The 13,198-nt window shown below is 34.8% G+C and overlaps 1 protein-coding gene and 1 long non-coding RNA gene across 2 annotated transcripts in view; both read right to left on the bottom strand.

The window, feature by feature from the left end:
- The window catches only part of LOC127510237 (macrophage mannose receptor 1-like), a 144,660-nt gene that overhangs the window by 105,645 nt on the left and 25,817 nt on the right, over window positions 1-13,198 (bottom strand). The window lies entirely within an intron of this gene.
- Window positions 630-8,901, bottom strand: LOC127508073 (uncharacterized). The gene is made up of 7 exons (XR_007928670.1): window positions 8,801-8,901; window positions 6,032-6,113; window positions 3,454-3,495; window positions 2,292-2,371; window positions 1,655-1,789; window positions 1,079-1,187; window positions 630-788 (listed from the first exon to the last, which is right to left on the bottom strand). It is a non-coding gene; the product is annotated as an uncharacterized LOC127508073 (long non-coding RNA).

Here is a 13,198-nt window from a genome sequence, read left to right as displayed (position 1 = left end):
GACCTCCCATGGATGTAGCACTAGCAGATGATTTATTATGCAAATGTAAATGTAATAGAAAAATACAGTAATCAAATATTCATATTCATACATTCTTAAACAAAACCAATTGTTTAGTCAAAAGTTCAAGAAGGTCCATATTTTAAAGCTCTTTCTAACTTGTACTCGGCTTTAAAATAACATAGTTCTTGTAATTGTTAACTATAGCATTTGTAACAATAAGGATATAATTACAGGTAAGACCATTTTTTCTTTCTTTCTTTTTATAACATTTGTTATGAAAAATAGCAACACAGTTAGAAACTATAGCTACAACATGCCACAGTTGTAATATAAATCTTTAGTGAAAAATCTACTCCTTAATATCTATTATAACAACTAGTCAAAATTTGCCACAATAAATATAATAGAATAAATTCTAGTAAATGTGGTCTTCATGAGAAGTTTAAAAAGCTTGAAGGATGATGTTTTCCCTCTTTTCATCAATAATTTTAGTGGCTGTTTTAGATCATGTTCGACTTTCTCCGTAGCGTTTTACTAATTGTAAAATGATGTTTAACAGGTGTAACCGAGTAATTAACTTATCATTCACAAAAAACAAAAAAAAAACAAAAAAAAAATCAAACAAACATAATTCATTCATTTATTAGCCTCCATTAAACATTTCTAATGGAAAGTAAATGAGTCAAAGTAGCTTGTTTCTTCTACACTGATTTTTCACATGCTGGTTCAGTACGCACACACAAAGGGCTTATTTTCATAACAGTTCACATCATTCCAGTTGCCATCTGTTGAAAGACATAAAAAAAAAAAAAATAGTTGTTTTTATCATTTGTGTATTATGAAAAAAACTAAATGTTTATTAACATGGTAGACACAGAACAATCAGCAACAATGTTTTTGTGATGAATGTTCACAAAACATTTTTAATTGTGATGAAAAAGTTATTTTCTATCTTCTGGATATACAGTATGACATGAAGCAGTATCTGCTAATCTTCTGATGTATGGTCTAACACAATTCAGATTGATGGATCATTTATCATGTTATTTCATGAGCATTAACAGAAGTTACTTACTGACAGAGTTCATCTCAATGCAGTCCTCATTTGTACTGTAACTGGGTTGTCCAGGCGACCATAGTTGATAGCCAAAACTGGATCCATCACTCCAGAACCAATTTCCCCACTGTGAACAGAAGAGAAAAAACAGCATTGTGTTTATGTCCACAGCTTTACATGGCTTCGTTTTATCTTTATTTATCTAAAAGATGATTCCTCATGAACCGTAACCCCAATTTAAACATGTCAGAAATCTAAACAGAAATGATGAACAAATTATTTCACAGAAAGGGTATCAGTAAAGAATATGTGAAAACTATGTAAGAAAGGGTTAAATCATTCAGTTATCTCTATCAGCCATACTATTTCACATCGAGTTTCACGATACAAACACTTGAGTATTACATCATCATGGTGAGCGGTGCCTCTCATGGCTGCCAATGCGCTAAACTAACTGTTCTGAGGACCAAAATAAATAATAAAAACACATCTATGTTCATGCGTTTTGAAAAATGTATTAAATGAGTTTTAATGTAAATGTAATGGTAAATGCCCAGTAGCACAGAAAGTATGATGAAAAAAATGATTGCTTACACGAATAGCATCATGGCCTCCGATCCAGGTAGGTGTTGATGCATGAGTTGTCTGTCTAACCAGCTTCTGTATAAACATGTACTCCTCATGGCTGTGTACAGAAGCAAGGTTCCCATTATAGTACAAACACATATACTGTAGAGGCGGAGACATGAGCAAACACAAAGAACATGTTATTTTAAATTAATATTCCAAAATCTGTGACATGCCTTCAGTTACCATCGAAATAATGTTTACTCACTGTGCTGTTTATTTTTTGTTTATTATTTTACCTGTGAAATATAAAATCTGCCATTTGAGGTGGGACTGCTTTTCTAGAAAAGGTTCTGGTTATACTGTATATAGATTAGATATAACTTCACATAGATAAAGTTAAGTGATCCTCATGAAAACATGAAGTGTGTTATGTCTGTATTTCCAAACCATTATGATGTTTCAGTATTATCACAGGGATGTATGTTCACATCCTGGAGCTCCATTGTAATTTCTTTACTGTTAACATATATTGTTTTTAAACTGAGGAACAAGTTGTAATTATTATCCTGTGATAACTGACAGGTGTCACAGATGTTTACAGAGTTAATCCAAGAATATTCTTTTCATTTTTATGTCATATTAGAAGCTAAATGTATCATACCTCAGCATTAGTCCATATGTATTGGTAATTGAAAAACTTGTAGCATCTGCATCCAAAGGCAGACCATCCTGCCTTACAGACTGTTAAATGGAAGTTTTGTTTGTTATTATGTTTTAACCGTTAATGACCTTTCATGTAATTAAATTAATAACTTTCATTTAAAGGTACACTATGTAACTTTTGGCCCTTTACCGATTAAAAAACAAAAAGGCATGCAACATTGTTTTGGTCGTGCTTTGGCTTCGCATGACTGTGGAGATGAAGGCGACGCTTCACAAAAGATGCTGTACAGTGAACTCTGTTAGAGAGCTACATATGGCAGTCTATCTGGTCCTGTAATTAAATACCTCACTCATCGGTTGAGTAATTAAAAACTCCTTTATCACCGCGTCGCTTTTACAACATTTCAAATCTCTCAGTTCTCGCCAGCTCCTAAAGCCGAGCTAATGTTGGTTCTTGTTTTATTACAAGCTCTGTTGTGTCCTCTTTTCTATAGCAGACTCTCCTCTGTTCAGTGTTTGTTTCAAACGGGCGATTCCCCAGAGGTTGGAGATTCAGCTGCTCCATCTCTTCCTTTCTTGCTCTTGTGACAGCTAACCTCTCCCACTCCCACACCAGACATGCATCAAAGCGGCCGGAGCAACTTTTCTCTATTTATGGATGTGACGAGTGATGTATGTCAGTAAACTGTTCTGACAGGTCTAAAATATAAACACTTATAATAGACTTACCATAGTGAATCAGTGAATCACGTTTTGTAAGAAGGATTGATGATGTATTGACTCATTATTTAAATTTTATTTATTAAAAAAGCTACATAGTGTACCTTAAATAAACAAAGGATTTATTTTTTCTTTTAAAAAAAGAAATATCATGATGTGAAAAGAAAGACATTTAAGATTTTACACTCTTACTAGTCACTAATCAAATAAGTCTTTTTAATTTTATTTTATTTTTTTTTTAATCATGCAAACCTGTTTTTCAGTCAAATTTTCTTGCTTCAAAGATGTTCTTTAGAACATTTTTAAAGCACACTGGAGAACATGATCATCAGGTGTTACATACACTTGTTATGGTGGAGAAATGCACTGGTTTTGGACTCTTGTGGACTTTTGTACTAGACATAAACACTGACAAGAGTAGAAGACAAGAGAAGCCTTACCGCCACAAATTGTATTTTTATTTTCAACAGGACGTGATTCCACTTAAAAAGAAAGAAATACACATTTTTAAAACAGAACTGCTAGTAGCAGTAGTGCTACAACAAATACTAATAATAAATACAGTTGCAAGAAAAAGTATGTGAACCACTTGCAGAATCTGTGAAAATGTGAATAATTTTAACAAAATAAAGGAGATAATACAAAATACATGTTATTTTTTATTTAGTACTAAGATATTTTACATAAAAGATGTTTACATATAATCCACAAGACAAAAAAAAATAGCTGAATTTATTAAAATAACCCCATTCATAAGTTTGTGAACCACTGATTATTAATACTGTGTGTGATGGGTGATCTGGGTACCTGGATGATCTACAACTGTTTTTTTGTTTTTTGTTTTTTTGTTGTTGTTGTTTTGTGATGGTTGTTCATGAGTCCCTTGTTTATTCTGATCAGTTAAACTGAGCTCTGTTCTTCAGAAAAATCCTCCAGGTCCTGCAGGTTCTTCAGTTTTCCAGCATTTTTTGCATATTTGAACCCTTTCCAGCAGTGACTGAATGATTTTGAGATCCATCTTTTCACACTGAGGACAACTGAGGGACTCAAACACAACTATTAAAAAAGGTTCAAATATTCACTGATGCTCCAGAAGGAAACACGATGCATTAATAGACAGGGGGTGAAAACATTTGGAATTTGAAGATCAAGGTAAATTGTATTTAATCTTTTTTCCGGGAGACATGCAAGTATCTTCTGTTGCTTCTGAAGGGCAGTACTAAATGAAAAAAAATTTATATTTAAAGTCCCCCTGTAGTAATTTTTTCCCCCTTTAAACTCATCATTGATCACCAAAATGACGTTTTAAAAAAAAAAATTCAAGTGAAAAAAATTTCTTCATGCCTTAAAATAGCTTGTACACCCTTGCTCATTTAATATACACGGATCTATGAATATGCAAATTAGCCCCGCCTCCACTCGCTCAGCTGATTTAAAAAAACATTCAGATGAAATCCTGCAGGCGCCCGTGTCTTCTCCGTACATGAAACAAATGCACATCCTTGAATGAGCGCGAACTTCCATCATATGTACTTGAACTTATCAGGTAGGCTAAAATTTATAATGGACTGAATAGCTCTCTCTGAACTTGATGTGCGATTCCACACTGACAGAACATGCACACGAATCACGGTCACACGCTCAGAGCAGTATTGTTTTAGCTATGTTTTATAGTATTAAAATATTTTGAAGGACAAAAACATGAACTTTATTGGCTTTAGCCTACTTCAAGTCAGCCGTCACTTTACACGCGAGCCCCTATGCGCTCGTACACTTGGCACAGCCCTTGCGACGGTTCTGTCATTCATTAATATGTATTAATATGATTAGCCTTTTGCTTGACTACGTTATCAAACAGCTAATAATGTGTTGCTAATGTTACACACACCGTTCCTGTTCTTCATGTCAGAGTCAGACAGCTGCCTTCTAACAATCAGTATCCTTACAAACGCTTTGAACAACTCAGAACGTCGGTGGAGAAAGGCTTATAGTTCATCATAACATCGCAATAGACTCGCTATATTGATAAATCTATACAATTTTTCATATCAACAGAAAATTTACTGGGATAACCTGGCTTCTCTTGAGACGTTCCAGCTTCAGAGCAGTCATAGTTAATGATATGCTAAAGCCTGCCGGCACGTTGTTGTGATTGGTTACAAGGTAGTCTGTGACATCACAAACACCACCGATTTCAAACCGCGGGTTTTTGGTTTACTGCTGTTTCAAACATAAAATACTCAGCAATGGTGCTGACTTATGAATTTGCACATGGTTTGTCTTAAAGCATATTAAAAATACTACATAGACATATAAACAACAATAAAAACTTGATTTTCACCACGGGGGGGAAAGGGTTCAAATATGCAAAAAATGCTGGAAAACTGAAGAATCTGCAGGACCTGGAGGATTTTTCTGAAGAACAGAGCTCAGTTTAACTGATCAGAACAAACAAGAGACTCATGAACAACCATCACACAACAAAAAAACAGTCGTAGATCATCCAGGTAACCACACACAGTGTTAAGAATCAATGGTTCACAAACTTTTGAACTGGGTTATTTTAATAAATTCAGCTATTTTTTGTCTTGTGGATTATATGTAAACATCTTTTATGTAAAATATATTACTCAGGAGAGTACTAAATAAAAAATAACATGCATTTTGTATTCTCTCCTTTATTTTGTTAAAATTATTCACATTTTCACAGATTTTGCAAGTGGTTCACGTACTTTTTCTTGCAACTGTATTTACTGCAAATTAACAGGCATATTTGGTGTTGTATATTATTGTCAAAATAATATAAATACGTTCATAAGAATCAATAACTTTAGCTGATATGATATAATTATTGTTTTTTATTGTCTTAATATTATCATAATTCAGAGACAAACTCAGGTGCACATACTGTATTAGATCATTTCTGCTTCTGATCAGTCGTTACAGAGTCCCAGATGTGCTTCAATTCATGTTAAAATAACAGTTATGATGTGAAATGATGTGGAATAATGGTCTTACCTGAAGCATTCAAAGCTACTAGAAGACAGAGAGACAGGTAGACAGTCCACAACGCCATTGTTTCTCAAAGAACACTGGAACTCTGCATTTTAAAACACAATTATACATAAATAATTATTACAATTAATTTAGTATTTTTGTGACATGAACCAGTTCAGTAGATCAATGTCAATGTCTGGACGTTGTGTTGTGGAGCCCTGATTTCTCTTTTTATACAGTGGAGGAGAGCTTGTTTATCAGCACCTGCTCATGTTCTCACTTCCTGTACAAACAATGTTTTTAAATACAGTAGTCAACATTTGAAGTGGATCAAAAAAGTTAATCAAAGTTGTCCTAAGAACTAAGCTGTCCTAAGAAGGTTTTAGGACTATGATGAAAGTTTTTGATCCACTTCAAATGTTGACTATAGTTTGTACTTGACCCTCTTCTGTTATACATTTATACATTTATTCATTTGGCAGACGCTTTTATCCAAAGCGACTTAGAAGTGAGGAATACAACAAGCGAGTCATCATGAAGAGTCAATAAACACAAGAAGTGCTCACCATACAAGTTTCAGACATTGCTCAGAGTAGGATAAGCTAGAATAGGGAGGGATTAAAGGAAATGAAAGAATAGTTGTTGTTTTTTTAAGATGAGGTTAAGTGCTCATGAAAGAGATGAGTTTTCAGCTGTCTTTTGAATATTCACTGTAAAAAAAAAAAAAATGACCATGCTTTTTACAATAAAATACTGTAAAAAATGCTATGGGAAAAACAGTTAATTGGTTCACAGAAAGTTTCTATACTATATACGGTGAATAACTGTAATAGATCGAACAGTACAATTAATGTAATTTTTTTAAATGTCATGTGTGTTACCATGATGGTGTTCAGTGTTTGTGTGAATGACACTGTGTGCACCCTCTATATATTGGTATTATCTTTCTCAGCTTGTGATGAGCTTTGATTCATCATGTGACTCTCATCACCACTGTGTTATTGGTGGTTGTCAGTGTATTACAAAGGTACAAAACAGATATTAGTACTTCAGTAGGTTGGTAAATTAACATTGTATCAGTTAATGATATACATTTATTTTTTTACTGTAAATTTAACTTTTTTTTTTACAGTGTGTAAAATAAATAATTATGAACTAATTATTACAGCATATACCTTTAAATTATATGGTTTTGAACTGTAAAATAGACAGTAAACAAAGTACTGTCGGGTAAAACCTAAAACGTTGCTTTCGTATTTTTTGCGGTAAAGTTCTGGCAACCACAGCTGCCATTTTTTTACCATAAAATTTAAGGGGATTTTTTTTTACAGTGTTGCCAGGGATTCTGCATTCCGGATAAAGGCGGGGAGATCGTTCCACCAGCAAGGAACAGTGAACAAAAAAGAGGCGTGACGTGGGCCCTTTTGGGCTCCTTAAAGACAAGACGTGCTGCAGCGTTCTGAATCATTTGTAGAGGTTTGATTGCGTATGATGGCAGTCCAGCCAGAAGAACATTGCAGTAATCAAGCCTAGAAATGACCAGGACCTGGACGAGGAGTTGTGTTGCATGTTCTGTTAGACTGGCTGAGCCAGTCCGTTTTGTTGCCAGCGACACAGCCAATAACGTATGTATGGAGACCCGCACATGATAATTCACTAAATCGTGTGCACAATGTTCCCTCGTTTGAATGATTAACAGATTTACAACACACATACTGTAGAAAATTGTCATGTTTAATAGCATTTTATTATGAAAATTCAATTTTGCATTGAAGAAAAGTAGATTTTTGTTATGTTGTCAATAATAGTTCTAAGAAAGAAAATCAGAATTGGCAAATATTAGCATTGGCAGGTCACACGGCCAAGATTTGCAATCAGTGCATCTAATTAATCCATAAATCTGCTTCTCAATCAAACCTGAGAAATACAAAACTCTGGAAAAAATGTAGCAAATTCTGGTTCGAATCTGTCTTTTTGACGAGCTCGCATTTATTTTCAATAAAAATGAAAATAATGTTCTAAAAGTGGAAATAAATTGTGAAAGAGTGTTTAATAATATTAAAAGTATTTATTGGGTAGGGTTTGGAGAAGGTGTTGGGTGGGTTTTTATTCTCCCAATAAGGCAGTGTGCATTTTTAATAAATATAATCATGTACACTCAATGACATTACTGCATCCAGTTAATGTACAAAAATACTGAGGTGCAAATCTGCCAATATAAAGTATAGATAGCATCTAATTACTATTTACTCTTATTGCAAAGAACTGATGCTTTTACATGGTGTAAATAGAATATATCGCTATTTTCACCTAGTGTAAATAGCATATCGCTAAGAAAATGCCACTATTGTCACTTAGTGTAAATAGAATATATCTGTTGCTAAGAAAATATGTGTAAACACTGTAAATAGCATCTATTGTTATTTGCACTTAGTGCAAATAGCCGCTGCCCAAAAATAATCACTTTTCAAAATGACTTAATCACGTTCTGGGCTGATCTGCTTGCATGATCGATGAGGTGTATCCTCCAACATTAGCTACTGTCTAATGCATTAAAACACGTTAAGCACTTCCGCATTGAGCATTTTAGAGTCATTAATTGGCCTAACAACATAAAACATAAGCAACATTCTGAATAACCAAAAATAAATAAATAAATACAAATATAAGCTCTGTTCTGGGAATGTTCCAACAGAACTAAAATTCCCAGAACGTCCCATGAATCAAAAATGATTAAATGGATTTTAGTCGGCTAAAAGTGAAATAAATGTAAATGTAGAAAAGTCAAACCTCAGGAAATCTGTGTTCCGAACAGCAAACTGAGTGTTTCTGCTGGATAGTTTATAAGAGATGTGTCTTGTTTTCTTGATCTCTTTTGATGTATTCTTTTTCCACTACATTGTGGGCTTAAATAAGTGTACTCATGTTACATAAGAGGCGTGTCAGCCAATCAGAAAGGATCTATATGTTACTGAGATATCTGATCTCTCTAAATCACATGACTCTCAGAAAAAAAAGACCACAGAAGTAATTACCACAGTTGTTCAAAGCCATGTATTTCATGTTTCAGTTGTCTGTTTTAATCATTATCTAATGATTTGCAACAGTATCATTATGTAATGATTTTACTTGTTGAGGCATATGACTATTAACTAATTGTTAATATAAAATATAATAATATTATATGCCGGTCTTGTTTGGCCATGTTGATTCTCAGTTGATATCAGCAGAAAACAAGTTAGAAAGCTGATTCTGATCATGCAAGTGTGAATCTTTTACTCCAGATTCATGCATTAAACACAAAGACATCATTCAGTTATTTCTCATTTTGAGTCGCACTAAACAAGCCATTGATCAGGACATGGACAGTCTCTTTAACAAATAAAGATCTGAAGGTAAATGTGGCTTGAACCAATTGCAAACATGACATGCAGTTTTTAACACCTCCAGGAGATTTTGATAACATGATAATTAAACTTTTATGGTATTCTTAGTTGACTGTGGAATGACACTTACAACGTCAATATGCAAAGGTGTTGCTATAAAACAGCCCCACTTCCTGTTTGGTACATGTCCTTGCTAGTAATTTCATTTGAGGGTTTTCATGAGGACAGTCTTAAAACTTTAGTAAAAATGATAAATGGCAAGTGAATCAGATTAAAACTGCACAAAGTTCAAAAGAAGAGGTGCAAATGATCAGATTTCAGATTCATTTGTGGTTCCATAAAGTAAATGTTCACATGAATGTCGGTCACTGAAATAATGCTGATGCATAAAGTTCATCTAAATTGTATTTCTCATCTGATGAGGCTACACTAAGGCTTTTGGTTTTATGTAGGACAAACTGAGGTCTCAGAAGAAGGTACACAAGCTGTCAATGAAGCAGCTGCGGCACCATTTAAGCACTAATATGTACCTTCAACTCTCTAAAATTTGCTGGGTTATTTTTTTTTTACTCATGTTCTGTCTTCTTCTAGCACTCTTGCTCTTCTTCAGTCTTCGTCTATCTCATCTCCACTGATGGTTTCAACACATTCTCTTCAGCCCCTGTATCCTCTTGATAAGCTCTGTGGTTGGTTACAAAACATTAAGTTCAGGAACCTAACTTTCACAACTTTTGCTCATCTCATGCTGTTCTACAAAAAAGAGAAAGTTAAATACATTTGTTTCTACATTAACACCACTTTAAGTATTGCAAGTAATTTCATAGAAAAAAATTGTTCTGAAAGTGATTCCGACAATATAGTTTCTTTGTGTTTTATCGTTAGTTGTGGTGTGAACTACAATAATTTAATAGAATGATTTTTAAAACTATATCTTTATCGTTATCGTTCATGGTGTCAACGGGCCTTAAAGTCCCCCTGTAGTCAATTGTTTTATCCCTTAAAACTCATATTTGATCACCAAAATTACATATTTTAAAAAAAAATTAAAGTGAAAAAAATTTCTTCATGCCTTAAAAAAACTTCAATGTAGCTCTACACCCTTGCCTCATTTAATATACACGGATCAATGAATATGCAAATTAGCCCCGCCTCCACTCACTCACGCCAGCTCGGAGAGTCTACTGTTGATGCAGTGACGACGAGGCAATTTGTTGTTTGTGTTGTGGCTACATGAAATAAATGCGCATCCTTGAATGAGCGCAGATTTCCAGCGTATTTGCTTGAACTCATCAGGTAGGCTAATATCTATGGTTTGATCCATTCCAGAGGCGGCCAAAATCAGAATTTATAATGGACTGAATAGCTCTCTCAGAACTTGACGTGCGATTCCACACTGACTGAATATGAATCGCGGTCACGCACACACTCAGAGCAATATTGTTTTAGCTATGTATTATGAACTTCATTGGCTTTACTTCAAGTCAGCTGTCACTTTACTTTAGCACGAGCCCCTATGCGCTCGTACACTTGGCACAGCCCTTGCGACGGTTCTGTCATTAATTAATATGTATTAATATGATTAGCCTTTTGCTTGACTACGTTATCAAACAGCTAATAATGTGTTGCTAATGTTACACACACCGTTCCTGTTCTTCATGTCAGAGTCAGACAGCTGCCTTCTAACAATCAGTATCCTTACAAAAGCTTTGAACAACTCAGAACGTCGGTGGAGAAAGGCTTATAGTTCATCATAACATCGTAATAGACTCGCTATATTGATAAATCTATACAATTTTTCATATCAACAGAAAATTTACCTGGATAACCTGGCTTCTCTTGAGACGTTCCAGCTTCAGAGCAGTCATAGTTAATGATATGCTAAAGCCTGCCTGCCTGTCATTGTCATCTGCCCTGCTGTTTGAACTTTGTTATACGTCATTCTCCTGGTTGTGCCTTGTCTAGAGTCCTTGTTAATAAATCTCCTTTAATTGTTATTCTGCACCTGGGTCCTCTCTTCTGTGGCAAAGCGAATGCCGTGCTTCCTAATAATTTCTCTCAAGGGTAGCATGGGTGAAAAGCAATGGTCCTAGAACTGAGCCTTGCGGTACTCCATACTGGACATACTGGATCGATATGACATCTCTTCGTTTACTACTACAAACTGATAATGGTCAGATACAGTAAGTATGATTTGAACCATGCCAATGCAATTCCACTAAGGTCAGCATAATTTTCAAGTCTATTCAAAAAAATTTTGTGGTCAACAGTTCAAATGCAGCACTAAGATTTAGTAACTCTAATAGAGAGATACAACCACGATCTGATGATAAGAGCAAATCATTTGTAACGCTAATGAGAGCCGTCTCAGTACTATGATATGGTCTAAATCCTGACTGGAAGTCCTTGCAGATACCATTTCTTTCTAAAAAAAAAAAAAAAAAAAGGAACATAGTTGTGAGGATACTGCCTTTTCTAATATCTTTGACAAAAAAGGTTGTAAAAAGGTAATTGACAAATTTTTCCTTTTCAGTAGATGGCTTCATGATTATAATTTTCTCTAATATTATCAATCTTGCAAGTAAAGAAGTTCATAAAGTCATAACAGCTGTGCTGTTTTGAAACGCCTGGGGTTAATTATTAAGCTTTATTTCTCATTATTTTAGCCACTGTATCAAAGAGGGCTGAAAAATAAGCAGATCTAGCAGTTTTTAAGGTCTTTCTGTAAGCAATAGTCCTGTCTTTCCACAAAATGTGAAAAACCTTTTGTTTTCTTCCAGCTGCACTCCATTTTTCTGGCTGCTCTCTTGAGGGACTTAGTGTGCTTGTTGTGCCACAGCATTGGACTATTTTATTTTATTTTCTTTAAGTGCAAAGGAGCAACTGTATCTAAAGTGCTGGAAAGGAGAGAGTCAATGAGAGAGTCAGTAGTTTCTCTTGCAAAATCGAGGTCTTCTAAGCTATCTGGTATGCTGAGGAGATGAAACTGATCAGGAAGATTATTATAAAGCAGTATTTAGTGGTAGAAGTGATAGTTCTACTATATTTGTAACAGGGACTAGGATTTGCAGACTTGGCTAAATGTAGTATACACAAGACTAGATAATTATCTGAGACAAGGGCGGACTGGCCATCGGGAGTACCGGGAGTTTTCTCAGTGGGCCGCTGGACAATGTGGGCCGGCCCGTTGCAAAGTAAATATTTATGAAGAATGAAGTATAGTAAATTTACGTAATCTATATCCTTCCGTCGGCCCAGACGATCATTCGCACAGGCGCGGCCCACTTGATGCAAAAAAAAGTGCTCGTCAATGTCAAAATGTTTGAGATATCCAACCAAATCGAAGGAGGCGGGATTTACTGTCCAAAGAAACCAAGCAGCACTGCAATTTTTAATGCTTCGAGAATGCGAGCCAAGGTAAGATAAGCAGCTGAACATGACGAGACAATACACAGCAATATATGCCTACTGTTTACGATTTAAAAAAATACTGTTAAACGACGGACATTAATTTCCAGGGATGCTAACTACTTCTGGCCTTTTTGAATTTTTCATATTTTAATGCCATTTACGTTATTCGTCACACACACAAAGAAACATTAGGCTAATGTAGCAGTTTTCAGCATATCAGTGGTCAGTCTGTGGTCAGGATTTCTTTAGTAATTTCACAATCATTTGAAAATGATTCATAAAACTCAAAATATCATTCTCAATCTTACACTAAAACATGCAAAACCAGCAACTTTCATATTCAAGTAGCCTATGCCATGTTAGTAAAGTGTCTAAAATAAAAATATAATTTGCT

The sequence above is a fragment of the Ctenopharyngodon idella genome, chromosome 3 (genome assembly GCF_019924925.1).
Source record: "Ctenopharyngodon idella isolate HZGC_01 chromosome 3, HZGC01, whole genome shotgun sequence".
NCBI lineage: Eukaryota > Metazoa > Chordata > Actinopteri > Cypriniformes > Xenocyprididae > Ctenopharyngodon > Ctenopharyngodon idella.
The sequence above is the reverse complement of the archived record's forward strand: the minus strand, read 5'-3'. Positions and strand labels throughout refer to the sequence as shown.